Here is a 17048-nt window from a genome sequence, read left to right on the forward strand (position 1 = left end):
GTGATCATGGTTTTTGTTCTGGAGGCTGTGGGACTATAGTTCTTGTTTCTTCTGTCTGCCCACCGATGGATGAAGATAAGAAGCTTGAGTGTTGTTACAACATGGTATCTGGCTTCCTCCAGTGGGTGATGAGAGAGAAAGAGGTAGCATACGGTCTTTTATGACCTAGTCCCAGAAGTTGCACCCTGTCACTTCCATCTCATTCTGTTCCTTAGAAGTGAGTAACTCAGTACTCAAGAGGAAGGGGATTAGCCTTCATCTTTTGAAAGAAGGAGCATCAAAGAACTTGTGGACATATTTTGAAACCACAGTGTATTTCCAATAGAGTTCAACCTTTATCCTTAATCAAACTTTGGCCAGCTCCAAACCCTACAGAGATTTAATACAAGGTTAATAGAAGAAGTTACATTCCCTGTTGCTGCAACTTGTCCCAAGTCCATAATTAATATTTGTCATCTCCCTTCCTACTGTCTGTCTGTATTTCCCTTATGCTCAGCTGGTTCTTTGACTGACTTTCATTGTTTTCTTGAATGGATGACTGTAACCCTCATCTGTAAAGTGTCTGGGCCTCTAGTTGCCTTCATTTTGTAAGGCCGTGATTGTTGCGGTTGCTCATTTCATCATCACTGATCACAGAATCATCAGTTGATATCCCAGTGAATCTCTGTGTTCCAGATATACTCCTCTTTATGCACATTACCGTGAAGACCTAAGTCTGCTCTTAACTAATCAGAGTCAATTACTCTTGCCAGTATAAGAGCACCTTTCTTTCCTTGCTAGTCTACTGGAGAAAGCAGTGGCACCCCACCCCAGTACTCTCGCCTGGGAAATCCCATGGATGGAGGAGCCTGGTAGGCTACAGTCCATGGGGCTGTGAAGAGTCAGACACAACTGAACGACTTCACTTTCACTTTTCACTGTCATGCATTGGAGAAGGAAATGGCAACCCACTCCAGTGTTCTTGCCTGGAGAATCCCAGGGATGGAGGAGCCTGGTGGGCGGCCGTCTATAGGGTCGCACAGCGTCGGACACGACTGAAGCGACCTAGCAGCAGCAGCTACTGCCATGAGGAGGCCAAAGTTAACAAGTGGAGGTCTCAAGTTCAGTGGAAGACCTACAATTTTCCCTAGGGAAATAATTCTCCTACTTGAACGTAAGATGATTAATTCTACAGAAATTAATACAAAGGAATTATGGTAATGGGAAATACAAATTTTAGCTAGATTAGAAGGGGTGATGGTGAGTTGGGGGCCGGTTTTCTGCTAATCCTGGACCAGTGTTGCTGGACACTGGGGACGTGGCACTGTGTACATTCCACAAAGTATGTACATCTGCACATACTTTACGTATACAGTGTTCTGGAGGACAGCGTCCTAACAACAGGATGTTTGCCCTGAGCTGACACTTAAGCTGAGTTATTTGAAGAACTTTCCAAGAGCTGCTTCCAGCCATGAGGGAGTGAGCCAGTTCTGGAATTACCTTTTGAACCTAAGCAAGTAGAAAATGAAACAAAATATAGGAAACATTTTCAAACATTGGAGGAAAGTTCTGATCCCTGAGAAGTGGAAAACAGAGGCGCAAGGACTACTATCACAGAGGTTTTCTGCTTGGAGGTAGCTCCCAGGCTGGGCTTCAGACAGGGGAAACTGTATATACGGTCCTCCTGACAGTTTATTAATGAAGGTACCTTCAGATTTAAAAAATATCTTCAGTATAGAGAAAAGAACAGAGTCAATTATTCGATTGTTGCCATTCTTTTAGAAAGTTACAAATGCTTGATAATGTTTCAAAATATTTTATTATGGAAAATGTTAAACATACACAACATAGAAAGAATAGAATAATGAATCCCCATGTATCCGCCAGCCTCTTAGGGAATCTTTACCAAGACTCCAAAGAAATCTAGAATTCTAGGTTCACATTGCAGGTGACTAAGGTGGCCGCTGCAAGAGAAGAATGTTTTCTCACTGTTCCCTTCTGTTTCCTTCACAGCTTGAGTGATCACATTGCCTACCCCAAGAAATGGATTTCTTCCCCTCCAGTGGGTTTATTTGCTCAGGTTGTCTTTAACCAGAGGGGGTCAAGGCCAGAGATGAGGAGGGGTCTAGCTGTGCCTACTGGAGGGAGCAGTGTCTCCTGTTTCTTAGTAATTCACTATAAATCAGTTCCGATACTTGTCAGAGTTTTATTTAGCTCTGTTCTTATTTTCCTTCTGTTGGAATATCATTCATTTTTCTTGGACTGTGGGATACGGCCCATGACCTTCACCTGGGCTCCAGCACTACTGTCTGTAGTATTTCCCAGTAAATGAATCGGTATAACATCACCATCTTCCTTCTATATTGTTTGACTCTTGCATTTTGATCAGCCTTGGCTGCTCACTGTTTTCCATTTTAGTTCAGGGAAACTGGAAAAAAATTGCTTTTAAATTGATTTTTTTGGGGATATGTTTTTCTAATGAAATTCTGTGATGGCCTTGGTTGTGTTTTTCCAAATCTCCTCCCATCTCACTTCTGTTTTCACACTGAGATGCAGTTGTTTTTCACACCCTGGAGCACAGAAAAAAATATGGACTGAATTCTATGCTGCGCAGACCCCATTTGGACCTTGGTTTTATTGGGGGTACTGCATTTGAAAGAATTATTGGTAAATAGGAGTGCATCAAGGGGAGAGCTCACAGACTGGTCTGGGAGCGATATGTGAAGAACAACTAACCATGAAGAGAAACCTGGGGAGACGCAGTAGCTCTCTGCAAAAGCTGTACTGAAAGCTGTGACCAGTGAGACATTAGAGAAAGGCAAGGTTAGTTTTATAAGATCTTTATAATCTTATAAATTATAAGAGTAGATTAGATTAGAAATATCCAGTATTTAAACTAGATTGTCTCACAAAGAAGTGTGTTCCCCTCCCTAAGAGTCAGATGAAGGCCAGATAACATCTCTTAGGAATATACTTACAGAGGCTGTTCCCAGTTACAGGAGAAAACCTGTTTAGAGCACTTATTTTGTGCCACGTACCATTCTGAGCACCTTTCTTATCTTACTAATTTAATCCCCAACAGCAGCCTTTTAGGTAGGTGCTTTAGATTCATAGACTTTTATTCTAAAGACTTAATAGAAAGGTGCATGGCACATCTATCTGGTGTTAGAAAACACCCCCACAGAACTATCAAAAACATTAATATTTCTGTGGTAAGTCATGTGAATTTAACATTAAATGGAATACATACATGAATGGGTTAGATTTTGCTGCCAAATGAATTCAGGCCAGCTCTTCTCATGAAATAGGTTTTGAAATTATTTTTTCAAGATTATTTATTTAGAAATGTGTTTATTTATGTATTCATTTGACTTTGCCGGGTCTTAGTTGTGGCATTCAGGATCTTTAGTTGTGGCTTGTGAGACAAGTTTCCTGGCCAGGGATCGAACCTGGACCTCCTGCATTCAGAGCACAGAGTCTTAGCCACTGGACCACCAGGGAAATCCTTTGAAATAATTTTAGATTTAAACATTCTGAATTGTAGATGAGGGAATAGGGTCTCATTTTGTTATCTTTAGCTTGCTAATGAAGACAGTGAGGCATAGGGATTAAATAACTTGCACAAAGCCGTACTCTTAACCACCCCATGTGCGGCCTCTCGATAAGCTCCGCCTCCTCTTACTGAGTTGAACTAAGTGCCTCCAGGCGTCTCTTCCAATTCTGGGAGCTTTGATTTCCTGACCTCTGACTTCAACCTGTCCCTCAAGCTCTTCCCACCAGCTAGAGATGCATTCAGTTCAGTTCAGTTCAGTTGCTCAGTCGTGTCTGACTCTTTGCGACCCCATGAATCACAACACGCCAGGCCTCCCTGTCCATCACCAACTCCTGGAGTCCACCCAAACCCATGTCCATCGAGTCGGTGATGTCATCCAGCCATCTCATCCTCTGTCGTCCCCTTCTCCTCCTGCCCCCAATCCTTCCCAGCCTCAGGGTCTTTTCCAATGAGTCAACTCTTTGCATGTGTCAGCCAAAGTATTGGAGTTTCAGCTTTAGCATCAGTCCTTCCAGTGAACACCCAGGACTGATCTCCTTTAGGATGGGCTGGTTGGATTTCCTTGCAGTCCAAGGGACTCTCAAGAGTCTTCACCAACACCACAGTTCAAAAACATCAATTCTTCGGCGCTCAGCTTTCTTCACTAGTCCAACTCTCACATCCATACATGACTACTGGAAAAACCATAGCCTTGACTAGATGGACCTTTGTTGGCAAAGTAATGTCTCTGCTTTTTAATATGCTATCTAGGTTGGTCATAACTTTCCTTCCAAGGAGTGAGAGACTTTTAACTTCATGGCTGCAGTCACCATCTGCAGTGATTTTGGAGCCCAACAAAATAAAGTCTGTCACTGTTTCCACTGTTTCCCCATCTACTTGTCATGAAGTGATGGGACCAGATGCCATGATCTTAGTTTTCTGAATGTTGAGCTTTAAGTCAACTTTTTCACACTCCTCTTTCACTTTCATGAGATGCATTAGGGAGATGCAAGATCTGTTCCCAGAGGCCATGTTGAAATAAGAGAGACTTGGAAAAAGGAGATGGCTTCTTTCTACTCCAGGTAGATTGTTTCACGGGTGGCATTTTAGTATAATTGCTCCCCAAGCACTAGGCAGAGCCGACTGAAGAGAAAATTAGTGTCATCATTATTTGTCCTCAATGAACTTCCCTTTCGTCTCTTTCCACCTGTTACCCAGGCCACCACTGCCTGAATCCTGATGACTTGGGATTGCCTCCTTTTCATCCATGTTCCAGGAATGATTTTCCCAGAAAGGAGCTGATGTCTCTTAACCTTTCTTCTACCATCTAGAGATGCATTTTGGAGTAGTGGAAAGAAAATGGATTTGTACATTCAAATGTCAGAATTTAAGTCCAGAGATGCAAACTTGGACAAAATCACTGAAACTCATTCATCAGTTTGTAAAATGAGATAGATAGTACTTACCCAGGGATGAATTCTGATTTTATGGGCCTTGAAGTTTATCCTCTTCAGGGGACCCTTTTTAAACAAAAGAATACAAAATTGTGAATACAAATTGGGTGGGTACAAAATGTACATTTATTTAGAAATGATGCCCATGGACATATAAGGGAAGTACAATGCTTTGGAAGTGAAGTATAAAGAAACCATCATATTAACAAAAGGCCTTTTTTTGTGTGTGTGAATATATCACTTGGGCCCCTTATCAGAGTTAGGAAGGGGTCCATTCAGCGAAGGGTCTTGAAGCTTAAGATGTATTAATATCATGATAAATTTGCTCCTTTATCAGCCTCATAGAGTTGTGAACATTAAATCACAAGACTAAATATATGAAAACCTGTTTTGTAATTACTAAACGTATTGCAGTGTTAATCTTTATTCTGATGTCTGAAACCAAGCATAAATGATTATTCAATAAATGATGAAATGGATGAAATTTGTTCTCCCCCTGTTGTTAAATGGCTTATTGTATTAGTTTTCCTTAGACCTTTAAAATTTATCAGAATAATATATGCATACATTTTTACAAAATAGTCAAATACTGATAGAAGACTTGCAACAAAAAATGGCAATTCCAAGTCTCATGCTTCATATTTTCTAATTCCTCTTTCCAGAGTCAGTACATTTCTTCCATATTGCTAAAAAATACATTTTATATTGCCTTCTCCAGATTTATCGATGTTGGATAACATCTAGTAATGTTTTATTATGGTAGAGAAGGATATTGCTTTCTTCTTCTCATTCTCCAATACTGTGTTATTATAATTTTATGACTAAATTAATATGAAATATTGTTTATAGCTGAACCGTAGTGAACTATGATTATATTTTTTCTCATAGGCATCTTTTTTACTTTCCTAAAGTTGGTAAGTGTGGCGCTTTTTCTTTTTTTAGTTTTTTGTTGTGTGTATACTTGAGTGTTCCCATTCTTCACAATAGCATTTTAGATGAGTTCAGTTCCCTGCACTGCAGAGAGCCCTTATTCTGCTAAAGATCGCTCTTGTGGGTCTGTGTGCAGCAGGATGGAATTCCCATGTGCTGTCCACTGGACATCTTCTTCATCTCTCTCCCATGTTGGGTTTCCTACTTCCTGCCCGCCTCCCCTTCCTCTTTCTTGGTTTAGACCCTCTCTTTTTGGTGGGTCTTATTCTCCAGTAGCTTCCTGAGGAAGGTTATTTGGGAGGTAAATTAACTGATATTCTGAATGTCTCAAAAGTCTTTATTCTAGCCTTATAACTGACTGATAGTTTAAATGAATCTAGACCTGTAGGTTCAAAAACATTTCAAATCAGAATTTGGAAGGCATTCTGTTATATATATATTTAGCTTCTGGTATTACTCTTGAGAAGTTCTGGGAATTCCAATTCCCAATCAATCCTTCATACCTGAAGATTTTTCCTCTTTGGAGAAGATCTGAGAATCCACAGTAGCATCTGTGGTTGATTGGATTACTGCTCAGATATACTCTCTGTTCTCCCCCTCCCTCCCACTCAGGTGAGTGGACTGTGCCCCCCAGCTGTTGGATTCTAAGCTTGGTCATGTGGCTTACTTTGGCTGATGGGATACTAGCAGACTGTTGCAAGCAGAATTTGTAAAGCACTTATGTGATTGAGCTTGCTCTCTCACGCTTTGTCGTCAGAAGCATCTGAACACGCTGATGACTAGCCCACTGGTTCTAGGTGAAGAATGAGTAATAGATGGAACAAAGCCAGTCAGTCCTGGCCAAGTTCAGCCTAAATCAGCAAAGCTGCCCAGCTGAGCCTCGCGGAGATCTGCCAACTCTCAGCTGATTCACAGATCAATGATAATAACTTGCTGTTATTTTAAGCCACTGAGTTTTTGGATGTTTGTCATATAGCATTTTATGGCAATGGCTTTTGGTGTCAGGGATTGGTATCTATTGGTATTAGGAATTGGTATCAGCAGTAGGATATAGACAGAAGAGGAACAAAAAATAAATGGCATTGGTTTGGGGACTGAATGGTAGGCAACAGAAGCCTAATATGAGACTGGAAATAAAATCTAGATCTGTGTTTTGTAGGAATGAAATGTTTTGTGAATGTTTGGTAACTTGGAATATTCACCTAAAAATATTTGGATTTGTGCTGAGAGATCTGCAGAGAAAATGATGGAATAGTGAACTAGCTGTATTTAGCTACAGATAATAGAAGTGCAGGAAAGAAATGAATTCCTAGATGAACCAGCCACTTTTCAAGGAAAATGTAGATGAAATAGAGTCCAGGACTAGCTGAGTTGGAAAATAGCTTTTTCCTTTTCAACTGGCTACTTAGTGGTGAGTCAACTACACTGGCCACTCTGTCCTGGAAGGCTCAGCAGTCTGTCCTCCTACCTGTTCTGACTATAGGTTTGTGCCACTGTTCCTCACAGAGCTTCAGCAGGCACCGCTGTCTGAGGACTTATAGCTTGCTTGTCACCAACTCAATGGACATGAATTTAGGAAACTGGGAGATAGAAGCACAAACTGGAATCAAGATTGCCAGGAGAAATATCAATAACCTCAGATAGGCAGATGACACCACCCTTATGGTAGAAAGCAAAGAAGAACTAAAGAGCCTCTTGATGAAAGTGAAAGAGGAGAGTAAAAAAGTTGGCTTGAAACTCCACATTCAGAAAACTAAGATCATGGCATCTGGTCCCATCACTTCATGGCAAATAGATCGGGAAACAGTAGAAACAGTGAGAGACTTTATTTTGGGGGGCTCCAAAATCACTATAAATGATGAGTGCAGCCATGAAATTAAAAGATGCTTGCTCCTTGGAACAAAAGCTATGACCAACCTAGACAGCATATTAGAAGGCAAAGACATTACTTTGCCAACAAAGGTCTGTCTGGTCAAGGCTATGATTTTTCCAGTGGTCTTGTATGGATGTGAGAGTTGGACTATAAAGAAAACTGAAAGCCAAAGAATTGATGCTTTTGAATTGTGGTGTTGGAGAAGACTCTTGAGAGTCCCTTGGACTGCAAGGAGATCCAACCAGTCCATCCTAAAGGAAATCAGTCCTGAATATTCATTGGAAGAACTGATGCTGAAGCTGAAACTCCGGTACTTTGGCCACCTGATGTGAAGAACTGACTCATTGGAAAAGACCCTGATGCTGGGAAAGATTGAAGGCAGGAGAAGGGGATGATGGAGGATGAGATGGTTGGATGGCATCACCGACTCAATGGACATGAGTTTGAGTGAGCTCCAGGAGTTGGTGATGGACAGGGAAGCCTGGTGTGCTGCAGTCCATGGGGTCACAAAGAGTCGGATGTGACTTAGTGACTGAACAGCAGCAACAGGTCATGAAATCACACACAGCATAATGTCAGCTATCAGATCCGCTTCATACCAAAGGAACTGTGAGAGGAGGCTCATGACCATGGAATCCACTGATCATATCACATATTGTATCACCTAGAAGGAGCAAGCTTCATAAAGCGCTAGAATGGTTACTAAGGCAGAGGTGTAACTCCAGGTTGGAGATAGCTGTACCTTGAAAGGGTAGGGTGATAACCTTCAGGAGGCACTCTGCACATTGAATCAGGTCCTTGTATGATACGCGTCCTCAGTAGGAATACTGTATGGGTCTGGGAACCAAGGGGTGGAAGCAGGAGAGGTAGCGGGTATTGTCAGTCCCAACAGCCCACCGGGGAGCTTGGTGCTTCTTGTCTCCACAGCTCTGTTAGAGGTCCTGCTACCCAAATGCAGTGCACGCTTAATAGGAAATACAGCAAGGGCTCCCCTGAACCACTTGCTATAGCTGCGTCCAGGGCATTTTGGATGCCTTGTAACCAGTGACCAGCACGTGAAGTGAGTCATCATCTAGGCAGAGATCATTGACTTTGGTCCATAGGAGAAGTTGGAGCCACTTTGTGTACAATGGGGGCAAGGAGGAAATGTCTTTGGATCCCAGGTGATCCTCGCGAGCACCTCTTCTCCACCCTTGCTCAATTTTTGAACAGATATGGGCAACAAGTTCTGCCTGAAAAGAATGTGATTACTAAGACCCCTCTAGAATGAAAGTTTGGGTCATCTCACTAAGTAAGCCACCAAAAAGCTGCAAAATTGATGACTGAGGGGGAGGGAAATTTAGATCAGATGGTGTAGGTGGAAGAGAAGATTCTATTTGTGACCTCGAGACAAATGTCAGCATCAGGGGCTGCAGTTCTTCCCATAACTTCCCTCTTCTAAATTTTTCCTCTGGAGGAGAGGCCAGTGGGAACCTTGGAGCATTTGACCTGTAAAGGGCAAGAAATGGACGTGGCAGCCGTAACAGTAGACTGCTTAGCTACCCCTTAGAGATAAGCTGCTGTAAATCAGAGTTGACTGATAGCCCACATCTCTGTACTCAATGCCGTGTGAACAGAGAGGCCACCTTTCCCTCAGGCAGCTTCCAGCTGATAACTGAACAAGGTGAGGGGACTCGAGTGAGGCTGGGCTTCCCTGGTGGCTCAGTGGTAAGGAACCTGCCTGCCAGGCATGAGACATGGGCTCCATCCCTGGGTTGGGAAGATGCCCTGGCGAAAGAAATGGAGTTCCAGTGGAAATGGTGTTCCGCTCCAGTGTTCTTGCCTGGGAGATCCTGTGGACAGAGGAGCCTGGTGGGCCACAGTCCACGGGGTCTCAAAAGAGCCGGGCACAGCTGACTGGCTAAAACGCAGCAGCTAGGGCGAGGCTTGGCCTGCCTGAAGTGGAGCGCCTTTCATGGGCAGCCTTGGGTTCAGAGACTCCTCTTTGGCCTGCCTGAGACCTTTGCAGAACTGTTCTCGGGTCTGAAGCTTTTCCTACTCAAGTCTGTCTTTCCCCTCTCCTTTCATAGGTATCAGACCTGCATTGTGATCTGAAGGCTCTTCCCATCTATTCTTGCTCTCTATCCTTTTATCCTTCACAGGCATTTCCCCTAGTAAATCTCTTGTACATATCACCTCCTCAGAGGATCTGTCCCAGAGTGTTTTTTCGGCACTAGCAATTGACATACTATGACTTGGCACTTGGGGGACCCTTTCCATTGAAGGAGTCAAGACTTTCAGTTAGAGGAAATTTTATGTCTTCTTTTCAAGTATTTCCAAATTTCCTTTTCCAGAGCTTGTATTAGTTGAATATTGGACCTTCAGGATCAAGCTTATAATTTCCCTGTCTTTTCTCTTCTGTCGTTCATATCTTTGTCTTTTTGTTCTACTTTCTGGGAGACTTTCAACTTTATCATCACACTTTTCTATCCATTTTCCAAATTTCAGATCTCTTATTCTTAATTTCCAAGAGTTCGTCCTTATTTTCCAATTATTCGTTTTCTTTAGTATCTAGTTTTTATTTCCTGAAGGTACGTTCTCTTCCTGTCTAAGGCTGTTATTTCTAGGCTTTAATTTTTTTCTTCTGGTCTTTGGAGTGTTCATTATTCCTGGCATTGTTCTACTTCCTCATACTTGTTTAGGAGTTAGGCATCTTCCTCTACTTTGCTCAGGCCGGAATCTTCCAGTCATTCTCTGTCTTTACATATTGTGATTTGAGAAGAGCAGAGCCTGCTGGTTTCATCAGAAAACTGTGTGTTTCTCATCTTACTTGCTGAGAGGTGAAAGGAGGAAAAATATCTTTTCTCTACCACCTTATAGCTGGAATTCTTGCCTGATTTTTTCATGTTAGAAGAGTGAATGCCTAATTCCTCACTGCCTTGTGTAGGGTTATGCCAGGAGAGCCCGCCCTGGAGGACTTGGAGAACCAACAGTGCAGTGTACATGGATGCAGCTGGATCGGATGCCAAGCGCAGGAAGCGTGGCAGAGCCGGGAAAGAGCACTGTTCAATCGGTCTGTTCAAAACCAGGTAGGGAGTTGCAATTGAGTTGAGGTAGACTCAGAGGGCTTCCCTGGTGGCTCAGCTGGTAAAAACAATCCACCTGCAATACAGGAGACCCTGGTTCAATTCCTGGGTCAGGAAGTTCCCCTGGAGAAGGGAGAGGCTACCCACTCCAGTATTCTTGGGCTTCCCTGGTGGCTCAGCTGGTAAAGAATCCTCCTGCAATGCCCGAGACCTGGGTTTGATCCCTGGGTTGGGAAGATCCCCTGGAGGAGGGCATAGCAACCCACTCCAGTATTCTTGCCTGGAGAATCCCATGGACAGAGGAGCCCGGCGGGCTACAGTCCATGGGGTCACAAAGGGTCGGACACAACTGAAGTGACTGAGGACAGGACAGGACAGACTCAGTAGATATGGAAGAAGGAACAGGTAGGAGAAGTTCTAGTGTTCATCAGAGTCAAGATGGAAGCAGTGTCTTTGAATTTCTGTGCAGGTTCTTTTAGTGGCCACGTCAGACCTGTCTGGAGGCCCCTGCCTTCTTGGTCATTGGTGTCTTAACACAAAGTAGGGAGCACCAGTGGTCAGGTTCTAGAATCCTCAAGTGCTCTGTAGAAAAGATCACTTGACCAAAATCTCAGAAAGTCACCCTCTTGCTCTAGCTCTGAGTCTGTCTGCTTTGCCCTCACATTTTCTATATCTTGTTCAATTTGGGCGTTCTTTTCCCCTACTGGAGAATAAGGTGTGGAGGATGTGGGTGATATGGCTAGAGATGGGCCATTATTAAAGCAAAGGGGAGACTTCAGCATCTGAGATGGCAGAGGGGGACACCAGATCCGCAGACTAACCAGAGCAATGGCACAGGGGTGTCGCCCAGCCGAGAATCATTACAACTAAGAATGATTGCCCCGGCAGCAGGAGAAACCCCCCCTCCCTTCCCTGGCACCTCATGTTGATACTGACCAGTTCTCCAACCCATATATCTGGACATCTGGTGTGACAAGTCCAAGGGCACTCCTCAGGACCTGCAGTCTGAATATCTGAAACAGGCACCATCCTTGGAAGCCTACAAAGATTCTTGGTCATGCCGCCTCCCCTGGAACCGTTCACTCTCTGTCCCTGCTTTCTGGCCCTAAATGATTAAGTTAGAAGTCTCCTAGGACAAATGACACTTTTCCCTCTTGCCTCTCTTTTTTTGGTTCTCCCAATATCTTGAGTAAAAAAATTGGATGTGGATTATCAACCCAAGGGGTTTCCCTGATAGCTCAGTTGGTAAAGAATCTGCCTGCAATGCAAGAGACCCCAGTTCGATTTCTGAGTTGGGAAGATCCCCTGGAGAGGGGATAGGCTGCCCACTCCAGTATTCTTGGGCTTCCCTTGTGGCTCAGCTGGTAAAGAATCTGCCTGCAATGCGGGAGACCTGGGGTTGATCCCTGGGTTGGGAAAATCCTCTGGAGAAGGGAATGACTACCCACTCTAGTATTCTGGTCTGGAGAATTCTGTGGACCAGTCCATGGGGTCACAAAGAGTCAGACACAACTGAGCGACTTTCACTTTCACTTTATCTACCTGAGAGCCCTTTGTAGAACGAGGTATTTACAGGACAGGTAAATGGGCTGCTCTCATTCTAGTCTGCTGTGATGATTAATAAGATTTCCTTATTTCCTGTGAGTTTGTTTATCAAACACTCTAGTGTGGAATTTATTTAGGAAAAGCAAATTACTTTCTCACTTCCACTGCTGGGCTGAGAAGAAGAGAGATTCGTGATGTAGGAAGCCCCAAATAGGAAACCCTTCTTGTTTTCTCCTTTATCAGTTAATCAATTACTTTCAATTTTTTCTGCTTGCTTATATTTCCCACAATCTACTATCCTCTTCCTACTTTGCCCATTCATCAATCTGTTGATTGTGTAAATATAGTTCTTGTTGATTCATTTAAATATTAACCATAACCACCGCCACCACTAAAGTCTTGTACTGCAGTTCTAGCAGGGCAAATTTTGACACTAACCCGTGATTTGTTTTGTGTGTGTGTGTGATTTGTTTTTTATTCAGACACTTTGAGCTAAATTCAGAGGGTGAAGCGGTCATAGGTAAAACTAACAGTTAGTAAGCCAAGCTTGCAAAAGAGGCAAGGAATTGTTAAGTCGTTAATGAAAATGACTCCGGCTTCTCTCTTGAAGCGAAGTTGTTCCCAGTAAGTCAACATCTGTCACAATCTATGTCAAAGGGGAGAACAGGCTACACAACAACCCGTTTCAAAACCCAGCTGCAAAACATTGAATCTGAGCACAGAGGCCTTTGGGCAGCGTGAGTCTACCTAGTCTGCAGCCCGATAGCTGCCAAGGGAAACAGCGCCCTCCGCAGGGAGCCCGCAGGGGCTCAGCCACTTCACTTCCGCCTTATTTCTCCTTTTGGCTAAAGTGAGTGAGGCCACTGCCTGCTGACCACAGACTTGGGGATAACCTCTCAGTACAGCTAAGTCCAACTTGTTCATCCACGGAACCAAGATTTAAGTAAACGGTGGTGGTTTTAACCTACCAGGTGTGGGAGTGGTTTGTTACATACCAGTATATTCTGACACAGTGTACTTCTCTGTACATTTCGTGTCAAATTGGAAAAAATTCTCAAGCGTTATCCCGTCAGGTATTGCCTCTTTCCCATTTCCTATTTACCCCATCCATAACTTCTAACAGATATACTTTGTGTTTTTATGATTCTGTCATTCATGATTCTTTTGTTGTTATTATTTTACTTTTGTGTGTGTGTTTCCTACTTTTTTCTCTTTTTTAATTTGTCCTTTGTGATTTTTTCTTTTTTTACAGTTCTTTTTTTGTTTTTTTGTTTTTTCCATTTATTTTTATTAGTTGGAGGCTAATTACTTTACATCATTGCAGTGGTTTTTGTCATACATTGAAATGAATTAGCCATGGATTTACATGTATACAGTTCTTTTTTTGATGTGGAGTGTTTTTTAAAAAGTCTCTGAATTTATTACAGTATTGCTTCTGTTTCATGTTTTGGATTTTTGGCCTTGAGGCATGTGGGATCTTAACTCCCTGACCAGGGATCAGACTCACACTGGACCACCAGGGAAGTCCCTGACCTTTGTGACCCTTAAACTCTCATCTTTCTGCCGCACCCCCTCCCATTTTCTACTCAAGTATTAAGTATATCTATTTAGTTTTGACTTTCAGTGGATATGTTTCATTTACAAAAGAACTATCTGGTCCTTTTCTTTTCCCATGATTTTCTGTTTTCCACTATATACTCTATTCCTTCTTTCATTTTGAAGTCATCTAAAGCATACTCACTTTGTAGTCATCTATAGATTGATCTATTTTCTCTATTTCTTGGGGCATTGTTTCCCCTGTTAATATCGTGATCTGATACGCGGTGGTTTCCTCCTGTGATTAATTTTTATTGTGAGCTTATTTTCAGCAGGGTTTCTCCTTTGGGGGAGGAACTGTGTGCCTGGGGTGTTAGACTGTCCTTTCACTGTGGCTGCAGGCTTGCTTCTGCTGGAGTCCTGGAGGCATCACCAGCTCTCAACTAGCTTTTATGTTTCTTCTCAGCCTGGTGTTTCTGCCTCACCGCGAAAATTCAGAACTCATCAGTGTTGACACAGGCATGCTTTCAAGTTTTTGTGGATGAATTCTTTTTTCACCTGTAGCCTGAGGGCACAGGACTGATCCTGTTTTTACCAGTAGCCTCGCTCTCAGGAACTCAGGTTTTGCAGATTGCTCAATTCCTGTTGCCTTCCTTCCTCACACCAGACAGCATCCTATTGACCGCAAGGCTGTTAAAGTCCCTAGCTAGTCCAAACACACTACAATGGCATTAGTTCCTACTTACTGCTCAGCCTCTGAGTTCTCTCTCTGTTTCTCGAGTAGGGAGAGAGAGTTCCCTTTCTTTCTATCAGTTATATATATATATATATATATGATAATTTGTCCAGTGTTTCTCAGTAGTAGTAGCTGAAGGGGAACTCTTCTGCATCAATTCAGAGGTTCTCTTTACACTTTTGATATGTAATTTTATAATAATGAAAGCTGAGGTTCACAAGAAAGACATAAGATTTGGGAATCTGTATGTGTTGAATCACAGTGCATCAAAATGTACTAAGAAAATTTGTTAGAAGCACAGTCATGGGGAGACTTTAACAAGCTACACTGAGACATTACCAAATCTAGAAAGTAAAAATTAAGCACAACACAAGGATCTGAATATTACTATAGACAAGGCAGGTTTAGTACACCTGTATCACCCAGTAATCTAGAAGCAGTGAACATACATTTTTTGATGCTCATTTGATGGGAAAACCCTCAAGAATTTAAACAGCAGCTGGCAGAATTAAATTGTTCACAGCTTTTTGCCAAAGGCATTTGCTGTACCTGCGTCACAGAAGGTCATCTGTTTTGGATCCCTCGTGTGTCCAACTCAGATGTGAACTCTGTGGGTGGGCCGCTGGAGTTGTCCTCTGAACCATCTCCAGCTTTGCAGATACATCACAGAGGCACCTGGTTCAGCCGGAATCCAGAGACAGGGTCATATCCAACTTCGGTGATTTCTGTGCAGACCACAGATCCTTGAAGCAGGACTTCCCTCTTTACCAGCATCCCACTCAACAAACCCACCTGCCCACTTACCTGGTAGCCACTACCCAGTAACTCCTACTGCCAATACCATGAGGTTTGCTTTGAAAACTTTGCAGCTTATTATTGCTTGCAATTATGAAAAATTGAGGGAAAAAACCTGAAATGCCTATCAAAGGGGGGATGGATAAATGTGGCATATTAATATTATCGTGATGTGAATTCTATCATAATATCCTGCTGTTCTAGTGTGTTATGATATGAACCCTTATAATAGCCATTAGAAGGAATAGGGGACTTTCCTGGCGGCTTAGCGGTGAACAGTCCTGCAGTGCAGGAGCCGCAGGAAATGCAGGTTCGATCCCTGTGTCAGGAGGATCGCCTGGAAGAGGGCACAGCAGCCCACTCCAGTATTCCTGCCTGAAGAATCTCACGGACAGAGGAGCCTGGTGGGCTACAGTCCATGGGGTTGCAAAGAGACACGACTGAAGTGACTTAGCATCATGCACACAGAAGGAATGGACTCTACCTATATATACCATAATATATCCATGTATAAAATATCTTTGTGTAATGTCAACTCATGACATGTAATGAAAAAGAAAATGTGGCATAAAACATATATTCATTTACATGAATTTTGAAACACAATATGTATTATTTAAGGATACATATATACATGTAAAATTACCACAGATGGTTGGGATATACATTAAATCCATGATAGTTTCTTCCAGGGACTGGGCTGAAGAAATAGAATTTGGCTGGGGACAACTATTATCTGTTTTATTTAATTTATTTTATGTAAACACTACTGAGGCAAATATGACAAACTATTAATAATGATCAGTTCTGAGAGGAAAAATATATGTGTGCATATATGTTAGTCTTTTTGCATTTTTCTCTTTTTTTTTACAACTTTATTGAGATATAAATGTATATCAGTAAACTGCACATATTTAAAGAGTACAATGTGATCAATTTTGACAGATGTATATACCCATGAAACCATTACTACATGATGACAATGAATATTTACCACCTCCAACAGTTTCTTCAAGCCCTTTTGAATCCATTTCTCCTTCCTGCCTTTAACTTGGGCAAACATTGATTTGCTTTCTGTCACTATATATTAGTTTGCTTTTTTCTAGAATTTTATATGAATGGAGTCCTACCGCATGTGCTTTTCTTGGGGTTGGTTATTTTTGTTTTTTGGTCGCTAAGTCATGTCCAACTCTTTGCAGTCCCATGGACTGCAGCACGCCAGGCTTCCCTGTCCATCACCAACTCCTGGAGCTTACTCAAACTCATGTCCATTGAGTCGGTGATGCCATCCAACAATCTCATTCTCTGTCACCCCCAAATCCTCCTGTCCTCAATCTTCCCCACCATCAGGGTCCTTTCCAATGAGTTGGCTCTTTGTATCAGGTGGCCAGAGTATTGGAGTTTCAGCTTCAGCATCAGTCCTTCCAATGAGTATTCAGGACTGATTTCCTTTAGGATTGACTGGTTGGATCTCCTTTCTGTCCAAGGGACTCTCAAGGGTCTTCTCCAGCACCACAGTTCAAAAGCATTTTTTGGCACTCAGCCACCTTTATGGTCAAGCTCTCATATCCATACATACCTCCTGGAAAAACCATAGCTTTGA

The 17048-nt window shown here is 42.6% G+C and overlaps 1 non-coding gene across 1 annotated transcript; it reads right to left on the minus strand.

The window, feature by feature from the left end:
- Positions 1–3407: 3407 nt before the first annotated feature.
- Positions 3408–3480, minus strand: TRNAQ-CUG (transfer RNA glutamine (anticodon CUG)). The gene has a single exon. It is a non-coding gene; the product is annotated as a tRNA-Gln (tRNA).
- Positions 3481–17048: the final 13568 nt, after the last annotated feature.

Source organism: Odocoileus virginianus, chromosome 6, assembly GCF_023699985.2.
Source record: "Odocoileus virginianus isolate 20LAN1187 ecotype Illinois chromosome 6, Ovbor_1.2, whole genome shotgun sequence".
Taxonomy (NCBI): domain Eukaryota; kingdom Metazoa; phylum Chordata; class Mammalia; order Artiodactyla; family Cervidae; genus Odocoileus; species Odocoileus virginianus.